General features: G+C 50.8%; 1 pseudogene; it reads right to left on the reverse strand.

Moving 5' to 3' along the window:
- LOC127930364 (serine/threonine-protein kinase SMG1-like) overlaps positions 1 to 27,693 on the reverse strand; it is a 104,805-nt pseudogene that overhangs the window by 9,059 nt on the left and 68,053 nt on the right.

Genomic DNA, 27,693 nt, shown 5'->3' on the forward strand with positions numbered 1-27,693 from the left:
CTCTGGCTGGACCAGCACAGGTTTAATACCCTGTACTCTGTATTGTCTCTGGCTGGATCAGCACAGGACCCATACCCTGTACTCTGTGTTGTCTCTATTCTGGACCAGCACAGGACCCATACCCTGTACTCTGTGTTGTCTCTAGCTGGACCAGCACAGGCCCCCATACCCTGTACTCTGTGTTGTCTCTGGCTGGACCAGCACAGGCCCCCATACCCTGTACTCTGTGTTGTCTCTGGCTGGACCAGCACAGGACCCATACCCTATACTCTGTGTTGTCTCTAGCTGGACCAGCACAGGACCCATACCCTGTACTCTGTGTTGTCTCTGGCTGGACCAGCACAGGCCCCCATACCCTGTACTCTGTGTTGTCTCTGGCTGGACGAGCACAGGCCCCCATACCCTGTACTCTGTGTTGTCTCTGGCTGGACGAGCACAGGCCCCCATACCCTGTACTCTGTGTTGTCTCTGGCTGGACGAGCACAGGACCCTGTACTCTGTGTTGTCTCTGGCTGGACCAGCACAGGACCCATACCCTGTACTCTGTGTTGTCTCTAGCTGGACGAGCACAGGACCCCATACCCTGTACTCTGTGTTGTCTCTGGCTGGACCAGCACAGGACCCATACCCTGTACTCTGTGTTGTCTCTGGCTGGACCAGCACAGGACCCATACCCTGTACTCTGTGTTGTCTCTAGCTGGACCAGCACAGGACCCCATACCCTGTACTCTGTGTTGTCTCTGGCTGGACCAGCACAGGCCCCCATACCCTGTACTCTGTGTTGTCTCTAGCTGGACCAGCACAGGACCCCATACCCTGTACTCTGTGTTGTCTCTAGCTGGACCAGCACAGGACCCATACCCTGTACTCTGATGTCTCTAGCTGGACCAGCACAGGCCCCCATACCCTGTACTCTGTGTTGTCTCTAGCTGGACCAGCACAGGACCCATACCCTGTACTCTGTGTTGTCTCTGGCTGGACCAGCACAGGACCCATACCCTGTACTCTGTGTTGTCTCTGGCTGGACCAGCACAGGACCCCATACCCCTGTACTCTGTGTTGTCTCTGGCTGGACCAGCACAGGACCCCATACCCTGTACTCTGTGTTGTCTCTGGCTGGACCAGCACAGGACCCCATACCCTGTACTCTGTGTTGTCTCTAGCTGGACCAGCACAGGACCCCATACCCCTGTACTCTGTGTTGTCTCTGGCTGGACGAGCACAGGCCCCCATACCCTGTACTCTGTGTTGTCTCTGGCTGGACCAGCACAGGCCCCATACCCCCTGTACTCTGTGTTGTCTCTAGCTGGATTAGCACAGGCCCCATACCCTGTACTCTGTGTTGTCTCTGGCTGGACCAGCACAGGCCCCCATACCCTGTACTCTGTGTTGTCTCTGGCTGGACGAGCACAGGCCCCCATACCCTGTACTCTGTGTTGTCTCTGGCTGGACCAGCACAGGCCCCCATACCCTGTACTCTGTGTTGTCTCTGGCTGGACCAGCACAGGACCCCATACCCTGTACTCTGTGTTGTCTCTGGCTGGACCAGCACAGGCCCCCATACCCTGTACTCTGATGTCTCTAGCTGGACCAGCACAGGACCCATACCCTGTACTCTGTGTTGTCTCTGGCTGGACCAGCACAGGCCCCATACCCTGTACTCTGTGTTGTCTCTAGCTGGACCAGCACAGGACCCATACCCTGTACTCTGTGTTGTCTCTAGCTGGACCAGCACAGGCCCCATACCCTGTACTCTGTGTTGTCTCTAGCTGGACCAGCACAGGACCCATACCCTGTACTCTGTCTTGTCTCTAGCTGGACCAGCACAGGACCCATACCCTGTACTCTGTGTTGTCTCTGGCTGGACCAGCACAGGCCCCATACCCTGTACTCTGTGTTGTCTCTGGCTGGACCAGCCTCGTATTTTAAATGATCGATCAATGATGTTACCTTGGTGAACATGGTGTTGACTATGGAAAGGAACTGCATGATTCGCTCATCTAGGTGGAGGTCCTCCAGACCTGAAAGAGGGAGAGAGAGGAGGAAGGAGAGGGAGGAATAGATGAGGGTCAAATCAGAGAGAGCGAGAGAGAGAGAGAGAGAGAGAGAGAGAGGAGGAAGGAGGTAGAGTTAGGAGGAGAGAGGAGAGGGAGGGAGAGAGAGGAGGAAGGAGGTAGAGTTAGGAGGAGAGAGGAGAGGGAGAGAGAGGAGGAAGGAGGTAGAGTTAGGAGGAGAGGGAGGGAGAGAGAGGAGGAAGGAGGTAGAGTTAGGAGGAGAGAGGAGAGGGGAGGGAGAGAGGAGGGAAGGAGGTAGAGTTAGGAGGAGAGAGGAGAGGGAGGGAGAGGAGAGAGGAGGAAGGAGGTAGAGTTAGGAGGAGAGGGAGGGAGAGAGAGGAGGAAGGAGGTAGAGTTAGGAGGAGAGAGGAGAGGGAGGGAGAGAGAGGAGGAAGGAGGTAGAGTTAGGAGGAGAGGGAGGGAGAGAGAGGAGGAAGGAGGTAGAGTTAGGAGGAGAGAGGAGAGGGAGGGAGAGAGAGGAGGAAGGAGGTAGAGTTAGGAGGAGAGAGGAGAGGGAGGGAGAGAGAGGAGGAAGGAGGTAGAGTTAGGAGGAGAGGGAGGGAGAGAGAGGAGGAAGGAGGTAGAGTTAGGAGGAGAGAGGAGAGGGAGGGAGAGAGAGGAGGAAGGAGGTAGAGTTAGGGAGAGGGAGGGAGAGAGGAGGAAGGAGGGAGAGTTGGGAGGAGAGAGGAGGAAGGAGGGAGAGAGAGGGGGAGGAAGGGAGGTAGAGTTAGGAGGAGAGGGAGGGAGAGAGAGGAGGAAGGAGGTAGAGTTGGAGGAGAGGAGAGGGAGGGGAGAGGGAGAAGGGAGGTAGAGTTAGGAGAGGAAGGGAGGGGAGAGAGAGGAGGAGGAGGGGTAGAGTTAGGAGGAGAGAGGGAGGGAGGGAGAGAGAGGAGGAAGGAGGTAGAGTTAGGAGGAGAGGAGGGAGAGAGAGGAGGAAGGAGGTAGAGTTAGGAGGAGAGAGGAGAGGGAGGGAGAGAGAGGAGGAAGGAGGTAGAGTTAGGAGGAGAGAGGAGGAAGGAAGGAGGTAGGAAGGAGGTAGAGTTAGGAGGAGAGAGGAGGGAGGGTGAGAGAGGAGGGGAAGGAGGTAGAGTTGGGAGGAGTGATGAGAGGGAGGGAGAGAGAGGAGGAAGGAGGTAGAGTTAGGAGGAGAGAGGAGAGGGGGGAGGGAGAGAGAGGGAGGAAGGAGGTAGAGTTAGGAGGAGAGATGAGAGGGGAGGGAGAAGGAGGAATGAGGTAGAGTTGAAGAGAGGAGAGGCTAGGGAGGGAGAGAGGAGGAAGGAGGTAGAGTTAGGAGGAGAGAGGAGGAGGGAGGGAGAGAGGAGGAAGGAGGTAGAGTTCATCAGGAGAGAGGAGAGGGAGGGAGAGAGAGGAGGAAGGAGGTAGAGTTAGGAGGAGAAAAGGAGAGGGAGGAGGGAGAAGGTAGAGTTAGGAGGAGAGAGGAGAATTAGGTTCAGACTTCTATTCCTGCTGGTCGTCTGCCTGGAGGTTGTTCTGTCTGGAAGAGGAAGAAGTTACGTTCATCATGTGTGTGTGTGTGTGTGTGTGTGTGGTCGCTACCTTTGAAGAGGTAAGGGCTGGTTGCGTTCATCGTGTGTGTGTGTGTGTGTGTGTGTGTGTGTGTGTGTGTGTGTGTGTCGCTACCTTTGAAGAGGTAAGGGTAGTTGCGTTAATCATGTGTGTGTGTGTGTGTGTGTGTGTGGTCGCTACCTTTGAAGAGGTAAGGGTAGTTGCGTTAATCGTGTGTGTGTGTGTGTGTGTGTGTGTGTGTGTGTGTGTGTGTGTGTGTGTGGTCGCTACCTTTGAAGAGGTAAGGGTAGTTGCGTTCATCATGTGTGTGTGTGGTCGCTACACTTTGAAGAGGTAGGGCTAGTTGCGTTCATCGTGTGTGTGTGTGTGTGTGTGTGTGTGTGTGGTCGCTACCTTTGAAGAGGTAAGGGTAGTTGCGTTAATCATGTGTGTGTGTGTGTGTGTGTGTCGCTACCTTTGAAGAGGTAAGGGTAGTTGCGTTAATCGTGTGTGTGTGTGTGTGTGTGTGTGTGTGTGTGTGTGGTCTCTACCTTTGAAGAGGTAAGGGTAGTTGCGTCCGTCGGAGCCCAGGAAGTGTAGTTTCTTGGGTTTGGTCTTGGTCGGCAGGATGGTGATGGTGTTGCCAACACTTTGGATGGTCAACGCGTCCGTTGCCGACACCTCGCCCGGCAACGCCATCTCAGTGGTCGCCATGGCAGCCAGGCGGGGGCTGATGTGGTCCAGACGCAGCAGATAGCTGGTCCTCTTCTGAGCCCTCTGCTGGAGACTCAGCATGATCTAGGAGACAATTTAAAACTTTCATTTAAATCCACTTCAATAAAAAAAGTACGGTATACATTTTAAAAAGGTTTCAGATACATTGGACACTCACAGAAACAAAAAGCACCTTCACACACAGACACGGACCAAGTTTACCCTGAACACAGATCTAGGATCAGCTTCCCTTCCCCCAACCCTAATCTTAAAGGGGTCTTCAATCCCCTAAAACTAAACACAGATCTAGGATCAGAACATAGAAACATCTGCCATTTAACATAGAAACATCTCCATTTAACATAGAAACATCTCCATTTAACATAGAAACATCTCCATTTAACATAGAAACATCTCCATTTAACATAGAAACATCTCCCTTTAACATAGAAACATCTGCCATTTAACATAGAAACATCTCCCTTTAACATAGAAACATCTCCATTTAACATAGAAACATCTCCATTTAACATAGAAACATCTCCCTTTAACATAGAAACATCTCCATTTAACATAGAAACATCGCCATTTAACATAGAAACATCTCCATTTAACATAGAAACATCTGCCTTTAACATAGAAACATCTCCATTTAACATAGAAACATCTGCCTTTAACATAGAAACATCTCCCTTTAACATAGAAACATCTCCCTTTAACATAGAAACATCTGCCTTTAACATAGAAACATCTCCATAACATAGAAACATCTCCATTTAACATAGAAACATCTCCCTTTAACATAGAAACATCTCCATAACATAGAAACATCTGCCATTTAACATAGAAACATCTCCCTTTAACATAGAAACATCTCCCTTTTAACATAGAAACATCTCCATTTAACATAGAAACATCTCCCTTTTAACATAGAAACATCTCCCTTTTAACATAGAAACATCTCCATTTAACATAGAAACATCTCCCTTTCACATAGAAACATCTCCCTTTCACATAGAAACATATCCATTTCACATAGAAACATATCCATTTCACATAGAAACATCTCCCTTTAACATAGAAACATCTCCATTTAACATAGAAACATCTCCATAACATAGAAACATCTCCCTTTAACATAGAAACATCTCCATAACATAGAAACATCTCCCTTTAACATAGAAACATCTCCCTTTAACATAGAAACATCTCCTTTAACATAGAAACATCTCCCTTTAACATAAACATCTCCCTTTAACATAGAAACATCTCCATTTAACATAGAAACATCTCCCTTTAACATAGAAACATCTCCATAACATAGAAACATCTCCATAACATAGAAACATCTCCATTTAACATAGAAACATCTCCCTTTAACATAGAAACATCTCCATTTAACATAGAAACATCTCCATTTAACATAGAAACATCTCCCTTTTAACATAGAAACATCTCCATTTAACATAGAAACATCTCCATTTAACATAGAAACATCTCCCTTTCACATAGAAACATCTCCCTTTCACATAGAAACATATCCATTTCACTTAGAAACATCTCCCTTTAACATAGAAACATCTCCATTTAACATAGAAACATCTCCATTTAACATAGAAACATCTCCATTTCACATAGAAACATCTCCCTTTAACATAGAAACATCTCCCTTTAACATAGAAACATCTCCATTTAGCATAGAAACATCTCCATAACATAGAAACATCTCCCTTTAACATAGAAACATCTCCCTTTAACATAGAAACATCTCCCTTTAACATAGAAACATCTCCCTTTAACATAGAAACATCTCCCTTTAACATAGAAACATCTGCCTTTAACATAGAAACATCTGCCTTTAACATAGAAACATCTGCCTTTAGCATAGAAACATCTTCCTTTAGCATAGAAACATCTCCCTTTAACATAGAAACATCTCCCTTTAACAAAGAAACATCTCCCTTTAACATAGAAACATCTCCCTTTAACATAGAAACATCTCCCTTTAACATAGAAACATCTCCCTTTAACATAGAAACATCTCCCTTTAACATAGAAACATCTCCCTTTCACATAGAAACATCTCCCTTTCACATAGAAACATCTCCCTTTCACATAGAAACATATCCATTTCACATAGAAACATCTCCCTTTAACATAGAAACATCTCCCTTTAACATAGAAACATCTCCCTTTAACATAGAAACATCTCCCTTTAACATAGAAACATCTCCATTTAACATAGAAACATCTCCATTTAACATAGAAACATCTCCCTTTCACATAGAAACATCTCCATTTAACATAGAAACATCTCCCTTTAACATAGAAACATCTCCCTTTAACATAGAAACATCTCCATTTAACATAGAAACATCTCCCTTTAACATAGAAACATCTCCCTTTAACATAGAAACATCTCCCTTTAACATAGAAACATCTCCCTTTAACATAGAAACATCTCCCTTTAACATAGAAACATCTCCCTTTCACATAGAAACATCTCCCTTTAACATAGAAACATCTCCCTTTCACATAGAAACATCTCCCCTTCACATAGAAACATCTCCCTTTCACATAGAAACATCTCCCTTTAACATAGAAACATCTCCATTTAACATAGAAACATCTCCCTTTAACATAGAAACATCTCCCTTTAACATAGAAACATCTCCATTTAACATAGAAACATCTGCCTTTTAACATAGAAACATCTCCATAACATAGAAACATCTCCCTTTTAACATAGAAACATCTCCCTTTAACATAGAAACATCTCCCTTTAACATAGAAACATCTCCATTTAACATAGAAACATCTCCATTTAACATAGAAACATCTGCCTTTTAACATAGAAACATCTCCATAACATAGAAACATCTCCCTTTTAACATAGAAACATCTGCCTTTAACATAGAAACATCTCCATTTAACATAGAAACATCTCCATTTAACATAGAAACATCTGCCTTTAGCATAGAAACATCTCCCTTTAGCATAGAAACATCTCCCTTTAACATAGAAACATCTCCATTTAACATAGAAACATCTCCATTTAACATAGAAACATCTGCCTTTAGCATAGAAACATCTCTATTTAACATAGAAACATCTCCATTTAACATATAAACATCTCCATTTAACATAGAAACATCTCCATAACATAGAAACATCTCCCTTTAACATAGAAACATCTCCCTTTAACATAGAAACATCTCCATAACATAGAAACATCTCCATAACATAGAAACATCTGCCATTTAACATAGAAACATCTCCCTTTAACATAGAAACATCTCCCTTTAACATAGAAACATCTGCCTTTAACATAGAAACATCTGCCTTTAACATAGAAACATCTCCATTTAACATAGAAACATCTGCCTTTAGCATAGAAACATCTCCATTTAACATAGAAACATCTCCCTTTAACATAGAAACATCTCCCTTTAACATAGAAACATCTGCCTTTAACATAGAAACATCTCCATTTAACATAGAAACATCTGCCTTTAGCATAGAAACATCTCCATAACATAGAAACATCTCCCTTTTAACATATAAACATCTGCCTTTAACATAGAAACATCTCCATTTAACATAGAAACATCTGCCTTTAGCATAGAAACATCTCCCTTTAACATAGAAACATCTCCATTTAACATAGAAACATCTCCATTTAACATAGAAACATCTGCCTTTAGCATAGAAACATCTCCATTTAACATAGAAACATCTCCATTTAACATAGAAACATCTCCATTTAACATAGAAACATCTCCATTTAACATAGAAACATCTGCCTTTAACATAGAAACATCTCCATTTAGCATAGAAACATCTCTATTTAACATAGAAACATCTGCCTTTTAACATAGAAACATCTCCCTTTAACATAGAAACATCTCCCTTTAACATAGAAACATCTCCTTTAACATAGAAACATCTGCCTTTAACATAGAAACATCTCCATTTAACATAGAAACATCTGCCTTTAGCATAGAAACATCTCCATAACATAGAAACATCTCCCTTTTAACATATAAACATCTGCCTTTAACATAGAAACATCTCCATTTAACATAGAAACATCTGCCTTTAGCATAGAAACATCTCCCTTTAGCATAGAAACATCTCCCTTTAACATAGAAACATCTCCATTTAACATAGAAACATCTGCCTTTAGCATAGAAACATCTCCATTTAACATAGAAACATCTCCATTTAACATAGAAACATCTCCATTTAACATAGAAACATCTCCATTTAACATAGAAACATCTGCCTTTAGCATAGAAACATCTCCCTTTAGCATAGAAACATCTCTATTTAACATAGAAACATCTGCCTTTAACATAGAAACATCTCTATTTAACATAGAAACATCTCCATTTAACATAGAAACATCTCCATTTAACATAGAAACATCTCCATAACATAAAAACATCTCCCTTTAACATAGAAACATCTCCCTTTAACATAGAAACATCAAACCCCCCCCACGGTCCTGGTCCTACCTGTTTGAACGGGACCCAGCTGCTGGCCGGGTTGGCCGGGTTGTGAGGGCTCTTCAGTCTCTCCAGGGCCGAGGTGATGGCGTCCCCGTAGGTCTGCTGGAACCAGGTCTCGTGGGGGGTCTCGGCGGGCGTCGTGGTGATGCTCCTCACGTGGTCCAGAGCGAACACCACGGGACGCATCAGAGCGGAGTGCTTCTCACACATGATGGCCACCTTCTCCTCCCTGACAGAGGAGACACACTGTTCATCTATGTCCCTTTGACTGAGGTTAAAACATACACGTTGAGACAGGACAGTGTTGTATAGTTAGCGAGTGAGAAGTGCAGAGGGTCAGAACGAAACTCATCACCTCTGGCAGCCGAGGCTACCCAGTACCTGAGACAGGGCCGAGGCTACCCAGTACCTGAGACAGGGCCGAGGCTACCCAGTACCTGAGACAGGGCCGAGGCTACCCAGTACCTGAGACAGGGCCGAGGCTACCCAGTACCTGAGACAGGGCCGAGGCTACCCAGTACCTAGGCTACCCAGTACCTAGGCTACCCAGTACCTGAGACAGGGCCTAGGCTACCCAGGGCCGAGGCTACCCAGTACCTGAGACAGGGCCGAGGCTACCCAGTACCTGAGACAGGGCCGAGGCTACCCAGTACCTGAGACAGGGCCGAGGCTACCCAGTACCTGAGACAGGGCCGAGGCTACCCAGTACCTGAGACAGGGCCGAGGCTACCCAGTACCTGAGACAGGGCCGAGGCTACCCAGTACCTGAGACAGGGCCGAGGCTACCCAGTACCTGAGACAGGGCCGAGGCTACCCAGTACCTGAGACAGGGCCTAGGCTACCCAGTACCTGAGACAGGGCCGAGGCTACCCAGTACCTGAGACAGGGCCGAGGCTACCCAGTACCTGAGACAGGGCCGAGGCTACCCAGTACCTGAGACAGGGCCGAGGCTACCCAGTACCTGAGACAGGGCCGAGGCTACCCAGTACCTGAGACAGGGCCGAGGCTACCCAGTACCGAGGCTACCCAGTACCTGACACAGGGCCGAGGCTACCCAGTACCTGAGACAGGGCCGAGGCTACCCAGTATTTGAGACAGGGTCGAGGCTACCCAGTACCTAGGCTACCCAGTACCTGACACAGGGCCGAGGCTACCCAGTACCTAGGCTACCCAGTACCTGAGACGGGGCCTAGGCTACCCAGTACCTGAGATGGGGCCTAGGCTACCCAGTACCTGAGACGGGGCCGAGGCTACCCAGTACCTGAGACGGGGCCGGGGCTACCCAGTACCTGAGACGGGGCCGGGGCTACCCAGTACCTGAGACGGGGCCGGGGCTACCCAGTACCTGAGACGGGGCCGGGGCTACCCAGTACCTGAGACGGGGGCGGGGCTACCCAGTACCTGAGACGGGGCCGGGGCTACCCAGTACCTGAGACAGGGCCGGGGCTACCCAGTACCTGAGACAGGGCCGGGGCTACCCAGTACCTGAGACAGGGCCGGGGCTACCCAGTACCTGAGACAGGGCCGGGGCTACCCAGTACCTGAGACAGGGCCGGGGCTACCCAGTACCTGAGACAGGGCCGGGGCTACCCAGTACCTGAGACAGGGCCGGGCTACCCAGTACCTGAGACAGGGCCGGGGCTACCCAGTACCTGAGACAGGGCCGGGGCTACCCAGTACCTGAGACAGGGCCGGGGCTACCCAGTACCTGAGACAGGGCCGAGGCTACCCAGTACCTGAGACAGGGCCGAGGCTACCCAGTACCTGAGACAGGGCCGAGGCTACCCAGTACCTGAGACAGGGCCGAGGCTACCCAGTACCTGAGACAGGGGCCGGGCTACCCAGTACCTGAGACAGGGCCGAGGCTACCCAGTACCTGAGACAGGGCCGAGGCTACCCAGTACCTGAGAAAGGGCCGAGGCTACCCAGTACCTGAGACAGGGCCGAGGCTACCCAGTACCTGAGACAGGGCCGAGGCTACCCAGTACCTGAGACAGGGCCGAGGCTACCCAGTACCTGAGACAGGGCCGAGGCTACCCAGTACCTGAGACAGGGCCGAGGCTACCCAGTACCTGAGACAGGGCCGAGGCTACCCAGTACCTGAGACAGGGCCGAGGCTACCCAGTACCTGAGACAGGGCCGAGGCTACCCAGTACCTGAGACAGGGCCGAGGCTACCCCTGAGTACAGGGCTGAGACAGGGCCTGAGGGGCTACCCAGTACCTGAGACAGGGCCGAGGCTACCCAGTACCTGAGACAGGGCCGAGGCTACCCAGTACCGAGGCTACCCAGTACCTGACACAGGGCCGAGGCTACCCAGTACCTGAGACAGGGCCGAGGCTACCCAGTACCTAGGCTACCCAGTACCTGACACAGGGCCGAGGCTACCCAGTACCTAGGCTACCCAGTACCTGAGACAGGGCCGAGGCTACCCAGTACCTGAGACAGGGCCGAGGCTACCCAGTACCTGAGACAGGGCCGAGGCTACCCAGTACCTGAGACAGGGCCGAGGCTACCCAGTACCGAGGCTACCCAGTACCTGAGACAGGGCCTAGGCTACCCAGTACCTGAGACAGGGCCGAGGCTACCCAGTACCTGAGACAGGGCCGAGGCTACCCAGTACCTGAGACAGGGCCGAGGCTACCCAGTACCTGAGACAGGGCTACCCAGTAGGCCTGAGACAGGGCCTAGGCTACCCAGTACCTGAGACAGGGCCTGCAGAGCTAACCACTGGACCACCACACACTATTCTGCTACTTATGTGCATTGATGAACCGTTTTGTGACTGGGAGTTGGGGTCATTCTGAAACCGGTGTTTGATGAATCAAATCCTATACTACGTGTGCCCTAGTAGCGTGTGTGTGACTCACCTGAGACAGCGTAGTGTGTACCCTAGTAGTGTGTGTGTGTGTGTGTGTGTGTGTGTGTGTGTGTGTGTGTGTGTGTGTGTGTGAGACTCACTTGCAGTAGTGTGTACCCTAGTAGTGGTGTGTGTGTGTGTGTGTGTGTGTGTGTGTGTGTGTGTGTGTGTGTGGGCCGTAGGCTGTGTGTGTGTGTGAGACTCACTTGCGTAGTGTGTACCCTAGTAGTGTGTGTGTGTGTGTGTGTGACTCACTTGCGTAGCGTGTACCCTAGTAGTGTGTGACCCTGGGAGTAGTGTGTGTGTGTGTGTGTGTGTGTGTGTGTGTGTGTGTGTGTGTGTGTGTGTGTGTGTGACTCACTTGCGTAGTGTGTACCCTAGTAGTGTGTGTGTGTGTGTGTGTGTGTGTGTGTGTGTGTGTGTGTGTGTGTGACTCACTTGCGTAGTGTGTACCTTAGTAGTGTGTGTGTGTGTGTGTGTGTGTGTGTGTGTGTGTGTCTCACTGTGTGTAGTGTGTGTGTGTGTGTGTGTGTTAGTAGTGTGTGTGTGTGTGTGTGTGTGTGTGTGTGTGTGTGACTCACTTGCGTAGTGTGTACCCTAGTAGTGTGTGTGTGTGTTGTGTGTGTGTGTGTGTGTGTGACTCACTTGCGTAGTGTGTGTGTTAGTAGTGTGTGTGTGTGTGTGTGTGTGTGTGTGTGTGTGTGTGTGTGTGACTCACTTGCGTAGTGTGTACCCTGTGTGTCACTTGCGTAGTGTGTGTGTGTGTGTGGTACCCTAGTAGTGTGTGTGTGTGTGTGTGTGTGTGTGTGTGTGTGTGACTCACTTGCGTAGTGTGTACCCTAGTAGTGTGTGTGTGTGTGTGTGTGTGTGTGTGTGTGTGTGTGTGTGTGTGTGTGTGTGTGTGTGTGTGTGTGTGTGTGTGTGTGTGTGTGTGTGTGTGTGTGTGTGTGTGTGTGTATGTGTGTGTGTGTGTGTGTGTGTGTGTGTGTGTGTGTGTGTCTCACTTGCGTAGTGTGTTGTTGTTCTGTACTCTCTTGACCTCGTCCTCCAGCTGTTGGATCCTGCGCAGGACGTGCATGTGTTGCTGCTGCAGGACGCCCAGCCACAACTCATCCCACAGCAGAGTCACGCGCCGCAGCTCTCCCACTAGCATCTGGACCTGGGGACCCACGGACAGACACACAGAGTCACATGTGGTTAGCACAGGAAGCTCTCCCACTAGCATCTGGACCTGGGGACCCACGGACAGACACACACAGAGTCACCTGGGGACCCACAGAGTCACATGTGGTTAGCACAGGAAGCTCTCCCACTAGCATTTGGACTTCACATGGGACCCACGGACAGACACACAGAGTCACATGTGGTTAGCACAGGAAGCTTTCCCACTAGCATCTGCACCTGGGGACCCACGGACAGACACACAGAGTCACATGTGGGGACCCAGCACAGGAAGCTTTCCCACTAGCATCTGGACCTGGGGACCCACGGACAGACACACAGAGTCACATGTGGTTAGCACAGGAAGCTTTCCCACTCTCCTTTTAGCATCTGCACCTGGAAGGACCCACGGATCAGACACATGGAGAGTCACATGGTTTTTATTTTAGAGGACGACCAATATGCTTACCAGAGGTGGGGCCAAGTCATTTGACCCCACACCTCTGGTACTTACTGATCATCTGCACCTAATATATATATATAGGGGACCCAGCGGACGCACTGACACCATCTACCAGAGACAGCTACTGCTCAGGCTGGGTAGACCGTGTCCCTGTGTGCTCTCCCTCTAACATCTGGTGTGTGTGTGTGTCCCTGTGTGTGTGTGTGTGTCCCTGTGTGTGTCCCTGTTATATATATATATTTTTAAATGTGCACGGACACGCAGCCCACGGAGATGCAGTCAGTTCGCAGAGGGAAAGACAAAACCATTTAACCCAGTGAATTAAAACTTATTGGTGACAATCAAGCTTTGAAAACAGCATATTGGACATGATGGTTTGCACCATATTATCACCAATAACGTTGTGTGTATATATATATATATCAGTGAACTGAGGAAAGGTCACTTTCTCTGAATGCCGGATGGTGTTAAATAGCCAGTTCAACGATAATTAAATAAATAAATAAAAGATAATTGATCTCCCTCTAGTTTGATCTCCTCTAGTTTGGAAACAGTTGTACCCCAGTAAGGACAGTACACTCAGTCACCATTTCAAAAACCTCTACATGCCACGTAACATGATTCAAGAGGGTATAATTATGTGAGCATGAGTGGGGGAGCCTAGCTAGGACTAGGGGGACATAATTAACTGTAACACCAGTAATGAGGAGAAGCATTTAGCTGTAACACCAGCAGTAGGGGGAGGTATAATTACCTATAACACCATAGTGGGGTTGTGGTAGGGGGAAGTATTTACCTGTAACACCATAATGTGTTTGGCTGCAGTAGGGGAAGTGTTTACCTGTAACACCATAGTGGGGTTGTGGTAGGGAAGTATTTACCTGTAACACCATAATGTGTTTGGCTGCAGTAGGGGGTGGAAGTGTTTACCTGTAACACCATAATATGTTTGGCTGCAGTAGAGGGAAGTGTTTACCTGTAACACCATAGTGGGGTTGGCTGCAGTAGGGGGAAGTGTTTACCTGTAACACCATAGTGGGGTTGTGGTAGGGGGGAAGTGTTTACCTGTAACACCATAGTGGGGTTGGCTGTAGTAGGGGGAAGTGTTTACCTGTAACACCATAATGTGGTTGGCTGCAGTAGGGGGAAGTGTTTACCTGTAACACCATAGTGGGGTTGGCTGCAGTAGGGGGAAGTGTTTACCTGTAACACCATAGTGGGGTTGGCTGCAGACAGCTTGTCCACTATCTTGCTGTAGCAGTCATGCATCATGGCCTGGTCCTGGCTGGAGCACAGTGCAGGAAACTCCTCACCCCGCCCATCTTCCTCCTGGGAGGCGGGGTTACTGCCCAGTGTCCCCTCCCCTTCCTCACACAGCCCCTCCCCCTGCATGCTGCCCAGGAAGGTGGGCAGGGCCGACGGGAGCTTGTTTCCTGGGAGACAAAGATGTTATGGCGAGTTGAGACAATTTGGTTTAAATAATGCAAAAACACAATGTCGGAGAAGGTTTTAAAAAAAGTAAAAGTGCAATATGTGCCATGTAAAAAAGCAAACGTTTAAGTTCCTTGCTCAGAACATGAGAACATATGAAAGCTGGTGGTTCAATATTCCCAGGTAAGAAGTTTAAGGTTGTAGTTATTAAAGTAATTATAGGGCCATTTCTCTCTTCCATTTGTATTTCATATCCCTTTGACTATTGGATGTTCTTATAGGCACTATATAGTATTGCCAATGTAACAGTATAGCTTCCGTCCCCTCTCCTCGCTCCTAACTGTTGTTGATGCTGACTCTGTTGCACAGAACGCAAGAGAAGTGACACAATTTATCTAGTTAATATTGCCTGCTAACGTGAATTTCTTTTAACTAAAAATGCAGGTTTAAAAAAATTCTTGTGTATTGATGTTTATTCTTGATGTTTATTGATTTTTTAAGAATTGATGTTTATCGACATTGATGTTTATCGTGAGGGACATTGATGTTTATCGTGAGGGACATTGATGTTTATCGTGAGGGACATTGATGTTTATCGTGAGGGACATTGGTGTTTATCGTGAGGGACATTGATGTTTATCGTGAGGGACATTGATGTTTATCGTGAGGGACATTGATGTTTATCGTGAGGGACATTGATGTTTATCGTGAGGGACATTGATGTTTATCGTGAGGGACATTGATGTTTATCGTGAGGGACATTGATGTTTATCGTGAGGGACATTGATGTTTATCGTGAGGGACATTGATGTTTATCGTGAGGTACATTGATGTTTAGGGACATTGATGTTTATCGTGAGGGACATTGATGTTTATCGTGAGGGACATTGATGTTTATCGTGAGGACATTGATGTTTATCGTGAGGACATTGACATTGATGTTTATCGTGAGAGGACATTGATGTTTATCGTGAGGACATTGATGTTTATCGTGAGGGATGTTTACATTGATGTTTATCGTGAGGGACATTGATGTTTATCGTGAGGGACATTGATCGTGAGGGACATTGATCGTGAGGGACATTGATGTTTGATGTTTATCGAGGGAGGGACATTGATGTTTAGGGACATTGATGTTTATCGTGAGGGACATTGATGTTTACCGTGAGGGACATTGATGTTTATCGTGAGGGACATTGATGTTTATCGTGAGGGACATTGATGTTTATCGTGAGGTACATTGATGTTTATCGTACATTTGTTTAGCAACGAACGATGTGCTTTTATTCACAAATGCGCTTTTGTTAAATCATCACCCATTTGGCGAAGTAGGCTTCGATGATTCGATGATAAATTAACAGGCACCGCATTAATTATATGCAACGCAGGACAAGCTAGTTACACTCGTAATATCATCAACCACGTGTAGTTAACTAGTGATTCTGTGAAGATTGATTGTTTTTTATATGGTAAGTTTAATGCCAGCTAGCAACTTATCCTTGGCTCCTTGCTGCACTCGCGTAACAGGTGGTCAAGCCTGCCACACAGTCTCCTCGTGGACTGCAATGTAACCGGGCCAGAATCGGCATCCAAAAATGCAGATGACCGATTATGAAAACTTGAAATCGGCCCTAATTAAATCAGCCCTAATCAATCGGTCGACCTCTAGTGTGTGTGTGTGTGTGTGTGTACCTGCGTGCTGGGCCTCTCCTCCCAGAGACAGTGATCCGACTATAGCAGGGTACAGGATGAGGTGTGGTGAGTCCTGGGCAACGCGACACAGCAGACTACAGATACTCTGTCTGATGTAAGCCTCTGGATGGTTCAGACGAGAGAACAGCTGGGGGATGATGCCTGGAGGGGAGAGGGTGCCTGGAGGAGAACAGCTGGAGGGGAGAGGGGTTGAATTAGCAGGAGACAGGAGAGCTGGGTGGGGAACAGCTGGAGGGAGAGGGTTGAATTAACAGGAGACAGGAGAGGGGTTGACTTAGCAGGAACAGCTGGAGGGAGAGAGGGGTTGAATTACCAGGAGACAGGAGAACAGCTGGAGGGGTTGAGAGGGTTGAATTAACAGGAGAGAGAACAGCTGGAGGGGAGAGGGGTTGAATTAGCAGGAGACAGGAGAGAGAACAGCTGGAGGGGAGAGGGGTTGAATTAGCAGGAGACAGGAGAGAGAACAGCTGGAGGGGAGAGGGGTTGAATTAGCAGGAGACAGGAGAGAGAACAGCTGGAGGGGAGAGGGGTTGAATTAGCAGGAGACAGGAGAGAGAACAGCTGGAGGGGAGAGGGGTTGAATTAGCAGGAGACAGGAGAGAGAACAGCTGGAGGGGGGAGGGGTTGAATTACCAGGAGACAGGAGAGAGAACAGCTGGGTGGAGGGAGAGGGGAACAGCTTGAATTAGCAGGAGACAGGAGGGGTTGAATTAGAGGAGACAGCTGGAGGGGAGGGGGTTGAATTAGCAGGAGACAGGAGAGAGAACAGGAGACAGGAGACAGGAGAGAGAACAGCTGGAGGGGAGAGGGGTTGAATTAACAGGAGACAGGAGAGAGAACAGCTGGGTGGGGGGAGGGGTTGAATTAGCAGGAGACAGGAGACAGCTGGGTGGGGGAGAACAGCTGGGTGGAGGGGTGGGGGAGGGGTTGAATTAGCAGGAGACAGGAGAGAGAGGACAGCTGGGTGGGGGGGAGGGGTTGAATTAGCAGGAGACAGGAGAGAGAACAGCTGGGTGGAGGGGAGGGTTGAATTAGCAGGAGACAGGAGAGAGAACAGCTGGGTAGGGGAGAGGGGGTTGAATTAGCAGGAGACAGGAGAGAGAACAGCTGGAGGGGAGAGGGGTTGAATTAACAGGAGACAGGAGAGAGAACAGCTGGAGGGGGGGAGGGGTTGAATTACCAGGAGACAGAACAGCTGGAGGGGAGAGGGGTTGAATTAGCAGGAGACAGGAGAGGCAGGAAAGGTCTCAACTAACTGTAGATGATCTCTCCATTATGTGTTCTAGGTCTGACACTAGAATGTCAGTTTATTAAATATTCATTCCTTTCTAGGAGTCTAACAGGAGCCTTCAGGAGAAATATAGAACAGCTCCAGGAGACTGGGTCTATGGGGGAGGGGTGTTAGCTACCCTCCAGGGGCCAGTGGGGTCTGTGTGTTACCTCTCCAGGGTCCAGTGGGGAACAGCTGGGTGGGGAGAGGGGTTGAATTACCTCTCCAGGGGCCAGTGGGGGTCTGTGGAGTTGACCTCCCAGGGGCCAGTGGGGGTCTTAGGTGTGTTACCCCTCCAGTGGGGGTCAGTGTGTTTTTTTATTATATATATTTTAGTGTGTTACCTCTCCAGGGGCCAGTGGGGGTCTGTGTGTTACCTCTCCAGGGGCCAGTGGGGGTCTAGGTGTGTTACCCCTCCAGGGGTCAGTGGGGGTCTATGTGTGTTACCCCTCCAGGGGTCAGTGGGGGTCAGTGTGTTACCTCTCCAGGGGCCAGTGGGGGTCTATGTGTGTTACCCCTCCAGGGGTCAGTGGGGGTCTATGTGTGTTACCTCTCCAGGGGCCAGTGGGGGTCTATGTGTGTTACCCCTCCAGGGGTCAGTGGGGGTCTGTGTGTTACCCCTCCAGGGGTCAGTGGGGGTCTGTGTGTTACCTCTCCAGGGGCCAGTGGGGGTCTATGTGTGTTACCCCTCCAGGGGTCAGTGGGGGTCAGTGTGTTACCCCTCCAGGGGTCAGTGGGGGTCAGTGTGTTACCCCTCCAGGGGTCAGTGGGGGTCAGTGTGTTACCCCTCCAGGGGTCAGTGGGGGTCAGTGTGTTACCCTCCAGGGGTCAGTGGGGGTCAGTCATGTGTTACCCCTCCAGGGGTCAGTGGGGGTCTGTGTGTTACCTCTCCAGGGGCCAGTGGGGGTCTATGTGTGTTACCCCTCCAGGGGTCAGTGGGGGTCTGTGTGTTACCCCTCCAGGGGGGGTCAGTGGGGGTCAGTGGGTGTGTTACCCCTCCAGGGGTCAGTGTCTGTTACCCCTCCAGGGGTCAGTGGGGGTCAGTGTGTTACCCCTCCAGGGGTCAGTGGGGGTCAGTGTGTTACCCCTCCAGGGGTCAGTGGGGGTCAGTGTGTTACCCCTCCAGGGGTCAGTGGGGGTCAGTGTGTTACCCCTCCAGGGGTCAGTGGGGGTCAGTGTGTTACCCCTCCAGGGGTCAGTGGGGGTCAGTGTGTTACCCCTCCAGGGGTCAGTGGGGGTCAGTGTGTTACCCCTCCAGGGGTCAGTGGGGGTCAGTGTGTTACCCCTCCAGGGGTCAGTGGGGGTCAGTGTGTTACCCCTCCAGGGGTCAGTGGGGGTCAGTGTGTTACCCCTCCAGGGGCCAGTGGGGGTCAGTGTGTTACCTCTCCAGGGGCCAGTGGGGGTCAGCGTGTGTTACCTCTCTAGGGGCCAGTGGGGGTCGGCGTGTGTTACCTCTCTAGGGGCCAGTAGGGGTCAGTGTGTTACCTATCTAGGGGCCAGTGGGGCTCAGTGTGTTACCTCTCTAGGGGCCAGTGGGGGTCAGTGTGTTACCTCTCCAGGGGCCAGTGGGGGTCAGTGTGTTACCTCTCCAGGGGCCAGTGGGGGTCAGTGTGTTACCTCTCTAGGGGCCAGTGGGGGTCAGTGTGTTACCTCTCCAGGGGTCAGTGTGTTACCTCTCTAGGGGCCAGTGTGTTACCTCTCTAGGGGCCAGTGGGGGTCAGTGTGTTACCTCTCTAGGGGTCAGTGTTTTACCTCTCTAGGGGCCAGTGGGTGTCAGTGTGTGTTACCTCTCTAGGGGCCAGTGGGGGTCAGTGTGTGTTACCTCTCTAGGGGCCAGTGTGTTACCTCTCTAGGGGCCAGTGGGGGTCAGTGTGTGTTACCTCTCCAGGGGCCAGTGTGTTACCTCTCCAGGGGCCAGTGGGGGGCAGTGTGTTACCTCTCCAGGGGCCAGTAGTGGGGGTCAGTGTGTTACCTCTCCAGGGGCCAGTAGTGGGGGTCAGTGTGTTACCTCTCCAGGGGCCAGTGTGTTACCTCTCCAGGGGCCAGTAGTGGGGGTCAGTGTGTTACCTCTCCAGGGGCCAGTAGTGGGGGTCAGTGTGTTACCTCTCCAGGGGTCAGTGTGTTACCTCTCCAGGGGTCAGTGTGTTACCTCTCCAGGGGTCAGTGTGTTGTTACCTCTCCAGGGGTCAGTGTGTTACCTCTCCAGGGGCCAGTGTGTTACCTCTCCAGGGGCCAGTGTGTTACCTCTCCAGGGGCCAGTGTGTTACCTCTCCAGGGGCCAGTGTGTTACCTCTCCAGGGGCCAGTGTGTTACCTCTCCAGGGGCCAGTGTGTTACCTCTCCAGGGGTCAGTGTGTTACCTCTCCAGGGGCCGGTGGGGGTCAGTGTGTTACCTCTCTAGGGGCCAGTGTGTTACCTCTCTAGGGGCCAGTGGGGGTCTGTGTGTGTTACCTCTCCAGGGGGCGGTGGGGGTTGAGGCGAGCCCAAGCTCAAGCCCCTCCCTCAGCTCCCCGGCATGCTTCACCAGCAGCCGTAGCAACCGCAGCGTCGCCATGACGATGATATCGTCGTTACTCTGCTTGCTGTTCTGATTGGTCAGCAGCAGCTTGGGGTCATCCTCATCGATGGGAACCTGACAGAGGAAGAAGAGAGACATGGAGGGATGGAGGAAGAGATGGGTGGATGTACAGTACCCCCTGCCAGTCCCAGCCCCCCTGCCAGTCCCAGTACGCCCTGCCAGTACCCCCTGCCAGTCCCAGTCCCCCCTGGAGAGAGACTGAGTTCCACCCACCTGTCCAGCGTTGAGTTTGAGGAAGGTGAAGTAGGCACCGCAGGAGACCCTGTAGAGACTGAAGATCCTGTCCACCACCCTCCTCCAGACACGGATTAGACCCTCCATCACCCCACTACCCCCACCCTGGACCCCCTCCACCTCCCCCTGCTCCTCCAGCCAGGGACAGGCAGACAGCAGCTGTCTCCAGATCACATCCACCATGTCATCCTCCTCCTCATCCTCCTGCTGCAGGGCCATGTCCTCATCCTGGAGGGAGAGAGAGGAGGTGGGGGAGAGAGAGAGAGGAGGTGGGGGAGAGAGAGAGAGGAGGTGGGGGAGAGAGAGAGAGGAGGTGGGGGAGAGAGAGAGAGAGGAGGTGGGGAGAGAGAGAGGGAGGTGGGGAGAGAGAGAGAGGAGGTGGGGGAGAGAGGAGGAGGTGGGGAGAGAGAGGAGGGTGGGGGAGAGAGAGAGGAGGTGGGGGAGAGAGAGAGGAGGTGGGGAGAGAGAGAGGAGGTGGGGGAGAGAGAGAGGAGGTGGGGAGAGAGAGGAGGTGGGGAGAGAGAGAGAGAGGTGGGGGAGAGAGAGAGAGGAGGTGGGGGAGAGAGAGAGAGAGGAGGTGGGGGAGAGAGAGAGAGGAGGTGGGGGAGAGAGAGAGAGGGGGGGGGGGAGAGAGAGAGAGGAGGTGGAGGAGAGAGAGAGAGGAGGTGGGGGAGAGAGAGAGAGGAGGTGGGGGAGAGAGAGAGGAGGTGGGGGAGAGAGAGAGGAGGTGGGGGAGAGAGAGAGTTATGAGCAGGCAGATGGTGAATCCCAAACCCAGACCTGCCAAGAGCCGCGCGGCAAATTGGAGATGTAGCACACGCCGAATTGGGGTAGAGACAGTCAGGAATCAAAACTATAGAGTCTAAAAGGGGTAGAGACAGTCAGGAACCAAGACTATAGAGCCTAAAAGAGGAAGAGACAGTCAGGAATCAAGACTATAGAGTCTAAAAGGGGTAGAGACAGTCAGGAATCAAAACTATAGAGCCTAAAAGAGGAAGAGACAGTCAGGAATCAAGACTATAGAGTCTAAAAGGGGTAGAGACAGTCAGGAACCAAGACTATAGAGTCTAAGAGGTAGAGACAGTCAGGAACCAAGACTATAGAGACTAAGAGGTAGAGACAGTCAGGAATCAAGACTATAGAGTCTAAAAGGGGTAGAGACAGTCAGGAACCAAGACTATAGAGCCTAAAAGAGGAAGAGACAGTCAGGAATCAAGACTATAGAGTAAAAGGGGTAGAGACAGTCAGGAATCAAAACTATAGAGACTAAAAGAGGTAGAGACAGTCAGAAATCAAGACTATAGAGACTAAGAGGTAGAGACAGTCAGGAATCAAGACTATAGAGTCTAAGAGGTAGAGACAGTCAGGAACCAAGACTATAGAGACTAAGAGGTAGAGACAGTCAGGAATTCAAGACTATAGAGACTAAGAGGTAGAGACAGTCAGGAACCAAGACTATAGAGACTAAAATAGGTAGAGACAGTCAGGAACCAAGACTATAGAGTCTAAGAGGTAGAGACAGTCAGGAACCAAGACTATAGAGACTAAAAGAGGTCGAGACAGTCAGGAATCAAGACTATAGAGACAGTCAGGAATTCAAGACTATAGAGACTAAGAGGTAGAGACAGTCAGGAATTCAAGACTATAGAGTCTAAGAGGTAGAGACAGTCAGGAATCAAGACTATAGAGACTAAGAGGTAGAGACAGTCAGGAACCAAGACTGTAGAGACTAAGAGGTAGAGACAGTCAGGAATCAAGACTATAGAGACTAAGAGGTAGAGACAGTCAGGAACCAAGACTATAGAGACTAAGAGGTAGAGACAGTCAGGAACCAAGACTATAGAGACTAAGAGGTAGAGACAGTCAGGAACCAAGACTATAGAGACTAAGAGGTAGAGACAGTCAGGAACCAAGACTATAGAGACTAAGAGGTAGAGAGATACATGGAAAAAGACAGACAACACATACCAAGCCACTGAGTTATGCAGTTCCATGTAGACTCAGTTCTAAACTTCTATCCTGGATGAACTATGATCTTTTCAGAACACCGGGAGAAAGTACGAGATGTGTACATACTAAAACAATAGTTACTAATTCATTCCTCATGAGCACACACACCTGTATTCCAGCAGGTCGACACATGGCCTGACCCAGGATGCTGAAGATGTTCTCCTTGTCCTCCTCACTGGTGCATTCTGGGAGAAGGTCCTCGATCTCCTTCTTCTCTCCCGGGAGAAGGGGCACACCTTCACCTTGACTGGAGGGATGGAGGGAGGAGATGAGAGAGAGATGGGAGGAGTAAGGAACGGACGGACGTAGGGGAGGAGAGGTGAAAGGAGAGCATGATACTCTCTGCGCTTTTAACGGACCTCTGAGACTATCACAGTGCAGGTGCATTTATACGGAGACTTGATTACACACAGGTGGATTGTATTTATCATCATTAGTCATTTAGGTCAACATTGGATCATTCAGAGATCCTCACTGAACTTCTGGAGAGAGCTTGCTGCACTGAAAGTAAAGGGGCTGAATAATTTTGCACACCCAATTTTTCAGTTTTTGATTTGTTAAAAAAGTTTGAAATATCCAATAAATGTCGTTCCACTTCATGATTGTGTCCCACTTGTTGTTGATTCTTCACAAAAAAATACAGTTTTATATCTTTATGTTTGAACTGTACGTACCTGGCGTTGTCGACCACCTTCCGTCCCCAACGATAGGCCCAGCTGGCGAGAGCCGCCCAGGACTTGGCCACCTCCGGAGCCTGACTGGTGGACAACTGGTAGAGCTGCCCCAGGACCAAGTCTGGTTCTCCTACACCCACACTCACTATGGAGGCAGAGAGAGAGAGGGGTTAGGGTGTAGGGGTTAGGGTACAGACTGGTAGAGCTGCCCCAGGACCAAGTCTGGTTCTCCTACACCCACACTCACTATGGAGGCAGAGAGAGAGGGGGTTAGGGTGTAGGGGTTAGGGTACAGACTGGTAGAGCTGCCCCAGGACCAAGTCTGGTTCTCCTACCCCCACACTCACTATGGAGGCAGAGAGAGAGAGGGGTTAGGGTGTAGGGGTTAGGGTACAGACTGGAGGAAGAGAGGGGTTAGGGTGTAGGGGTTAGGGTACAGACTGGTAGAACTGCCCCAGGACCAAGTCTGGTTCTCCTACCCCCACACTCACTATGGAGGCAGAGAGAGAGGGGTTAGGGTGTAGGGGTTAGGGTACAGACTGGTAGAGCTGCCCCAGGACCAAGTCTGGTTCTCCTAAACCCACACTCACTATGGAGGCAGAGAGAGAGAGGGGATAGGGTGTAGGGGTTAGGGTACATACTGGAGGAAGAGAGGGGTTAGGGTGTAGGGGTTAGGGTACAGACTGGAGGAAAAGAGGGGTTAGGGTGTAGGGGTTAGGGTACAGACTGGTAGAGCTGCTCCGGGATCAAGTCTGGTTTTCCTACACTCACAAGAGGCAGAGAGAGAGGGGTTAGGGTGTAGGGTAGACTGGAGGAAGAGGCGTCAGGGAGGGGGGGTGTCCTACCTGTGGTCTCAGCTGTGATTCGGGGCATGCCCTGGTCCTCTAGGGGTAGCTCCAGCAGGGCTGTGATGTTCCGGCTGATGGGGGGCAAGGCGGCGACCCCTGGGGTCATGACCCCTGACCTCTTCACCACCTGTTTGAGCTGAGGGGTCATGTCCTTCCAGTCCGCCAGCAGCCACTTACCTACAGACACAGAGACAGATGGTTGGAACAGAGCATCAGGCATCCATTACCCAGCATGCACAGGGAGACTGTTACCAACGCTGGCACGCCTTGCATCTCAAATAGCACTCTATCCCCCCCAATAAGAGCCCCTACGTAGGGAATTAGGGGGCCATTTGTGACACAGTGAAACCACTACTTACACAGAGTGAGGACGGAGCGACAGGCGGCTCGCTCACACTTCCCTGAGCGACAGAAAGACAGAGCACAGGAACTCAACATCTCCATGGCTACCAGGGACTGACCTGGAGGGGAGACGGGGAGAGGAGGGGAGAGAGGTGGAGCATGAGAGAAGGTTGGGGGAGGAATAAGAGAAAGACGAGTAAAGCCAAAACACACACACACACACATACAGAGACACACACACACACACACACACACACACACCCGCGGTGCAGAGGACTTTAGCCTTCTCGATCTGTAGTTCAGGTCCCCACTTCTCCCCCACAGCACCCGCTAGTGACAGACGCCTGAATGCACGGCTCAACCCCTCCTCCTCCCCCTCCTCCTCTTCCTCGCTGCACTGGCCCAGCAGACGCGTTGCCAGGGCGATGTTCCCCTGTTTCCGGGCGAATTTGATGGCCGTCAGACATAGTTCCATCAGGTGGCCATCCAGCAGAGCAGAGGAGCCTGGGTAATGGAACACAGGAAGAGGGAGAGGGTTAACGTGAGTCACATGACAAAGACACAGCGATGGGGACAACACACACACACACAAATACAGCACAGCGTTTAAGAGAGCAGAAACACACACAGGGACACACACACACACACACACAGGGACACACACACACACACACAGGGACACACACACACACACAGGGACACACACACACACACACACAGGGACACACACACACACAGGAACACACACACACACAGGGACACACACAGGGACACACACACACACACACACAGGGACACACACACACACACAGGGACACACACACACACAGGGACACACACACACACAGGGACACACACACACACACAGGGACACACACACACACACAGGGACACACACACACACACACACACACAGGGACACACACACAGGGACACACACACACAGGGACACACACACACAGGGACATACACACACACACACACACAGGGACACACACACACACACAGGGACACACACACACACACACACACACACACAGGGACACACACACACACACAGGGACACACACACACACACAGGGACACACACACACACAGGGACACACAGGGACACACAGGGACACACACACACACACACAGGGACACACACACACACACAGGGACACACACACACACACACAGGGACACACACACACACACACAGGGACACACACACACACACACACAGGGACACACACACACACACAGGGACACACACAGGGACACACACAGGGACACACACAGGGACACACACACACACACAGGGACACACACACACACACAGGGACACACACACACACACACAGGGACACACACACACACAGGGACACACACACACACAGGGACACACACACACACAGGGACACACACACACACAGGGACACACACACACACAGGGACACACACACACACAGGGACACACACACACACACACACACAGGGACACACACACACACACACACACAGGGACACACACACACACACACAGGGACACACACACACACACACAGGGACACACACACACACACAGGGACACACACACACACACACAGGGACACACACACACACACACACACACACAGGGACACACACAGGGACACACACACACACACAGGGACACACACACACACACACACACACAGGGACACACACACAGGGACACACACACACAGGGACACACACACACAGGGACATACACACACACACACACAGGGACACACACACACACACAGGGACACACACACACACACACACACACACACAGGGACACACACACACAGGGACACACACACACACACACAGGGACACACACACACACACAGGGACACACAGGGACACACAGGGACACACACACACACACACAGGGACACACACACACACAGGGACACACACACACACACACAGGGACACACACACACACACACAGGGACACACACACACACACACACAGGGACACACACACACACACAGGGACACACACAGGGACACACAGGGACACACACAGGGACACACACACACACACAGGGACACACACACACACACAGGGACACACACACACACACACAGGGACACACACACACACAGGGACACACACACACAACACACACACACACACACAGGGACACACACACACAGGGACACACACACACAGGGACACACACACACACACACACACAGGGACACACACACACACACACACACAGGGACACACACACACACACACAGGGACACACACACACACACACAGGGACACACACACACACACAGGGACACACACACACACACACAGGGACACACACACACACACACACACAGGGACACACACAGGGACACACACACACACACAGGGACACACACACACACACAGGGACACACACACACACACAGGGACACACACACACAGGGACACACACACAGGGACACACACACAGGGACACACACACACACACAGGGACACACACACACGGACACACACACAGGGACACACACACACACACACACACACACACACACACAGGGACACACACACACACAGGGACACACACACACACACACACACACACACACAGGGACACACACAGGGACACACACACACACAGGGACACACACACACACAGGGACACACAGGGACACACACACACACAGGGACACACACACACACACACACACACACACACAGGGACACACACACAGGGACACACACACAGGGACACACACACACACACAGGGACACACACACACACACACAGGGACACACACACACACAGGGACACACACACACACAGGGACACACACACACACAGGGACACACACACACACAGGGACACACACACACACAGGGACACACACACACACAGGGACACACACACACACAGGGACACACACACACACACACACACACACACAGGGACACACACACACACACACACAGGGACACACACACACACACACACACACAGGGACACACACACACACACACACACACACACACACACACACACACCTTTCAGCCTGAGCAGTAGCTGTCTCTGGTAGATGGTGTATCTCAGTGCGTGGAGCCACGGCTGGACGTCCTGCTGTTTACAGGAGCTGAGAGCTTCACTGTACAGAGGAATCAGACAGTCCTGGAGAGGAGGAGAGGGTTAGGGGGGGGTAGTATGTAGACACCCCTGGAGAGGAGGAGAGGGTTAGGGGGGTAGTATGTAGACACCCCTGGAGAGGAGGAGAGGGTTAGGGGGGGGTAGTATGTAGACACCCCTGGAGAGGAGGAGAGGGTTAGGGGGGTA

This window comes from Oncorhynchus keta, chromosome 5 (genome assembly GCF_023373465.1).
Source record: "Oncorhynchus keta strain PuntledgeMale-10-30-2019 chromosome 5, Oket_V2, whole genome shotgun sequence".
NCBI classification, from domain to species: domain Eukaryota; kingdom Metazoa; phylum Chordata; class Actinopteri; order Salmoniformes; family Salmonidae; genus Oncorhynchus; species Oncorhynchus keta.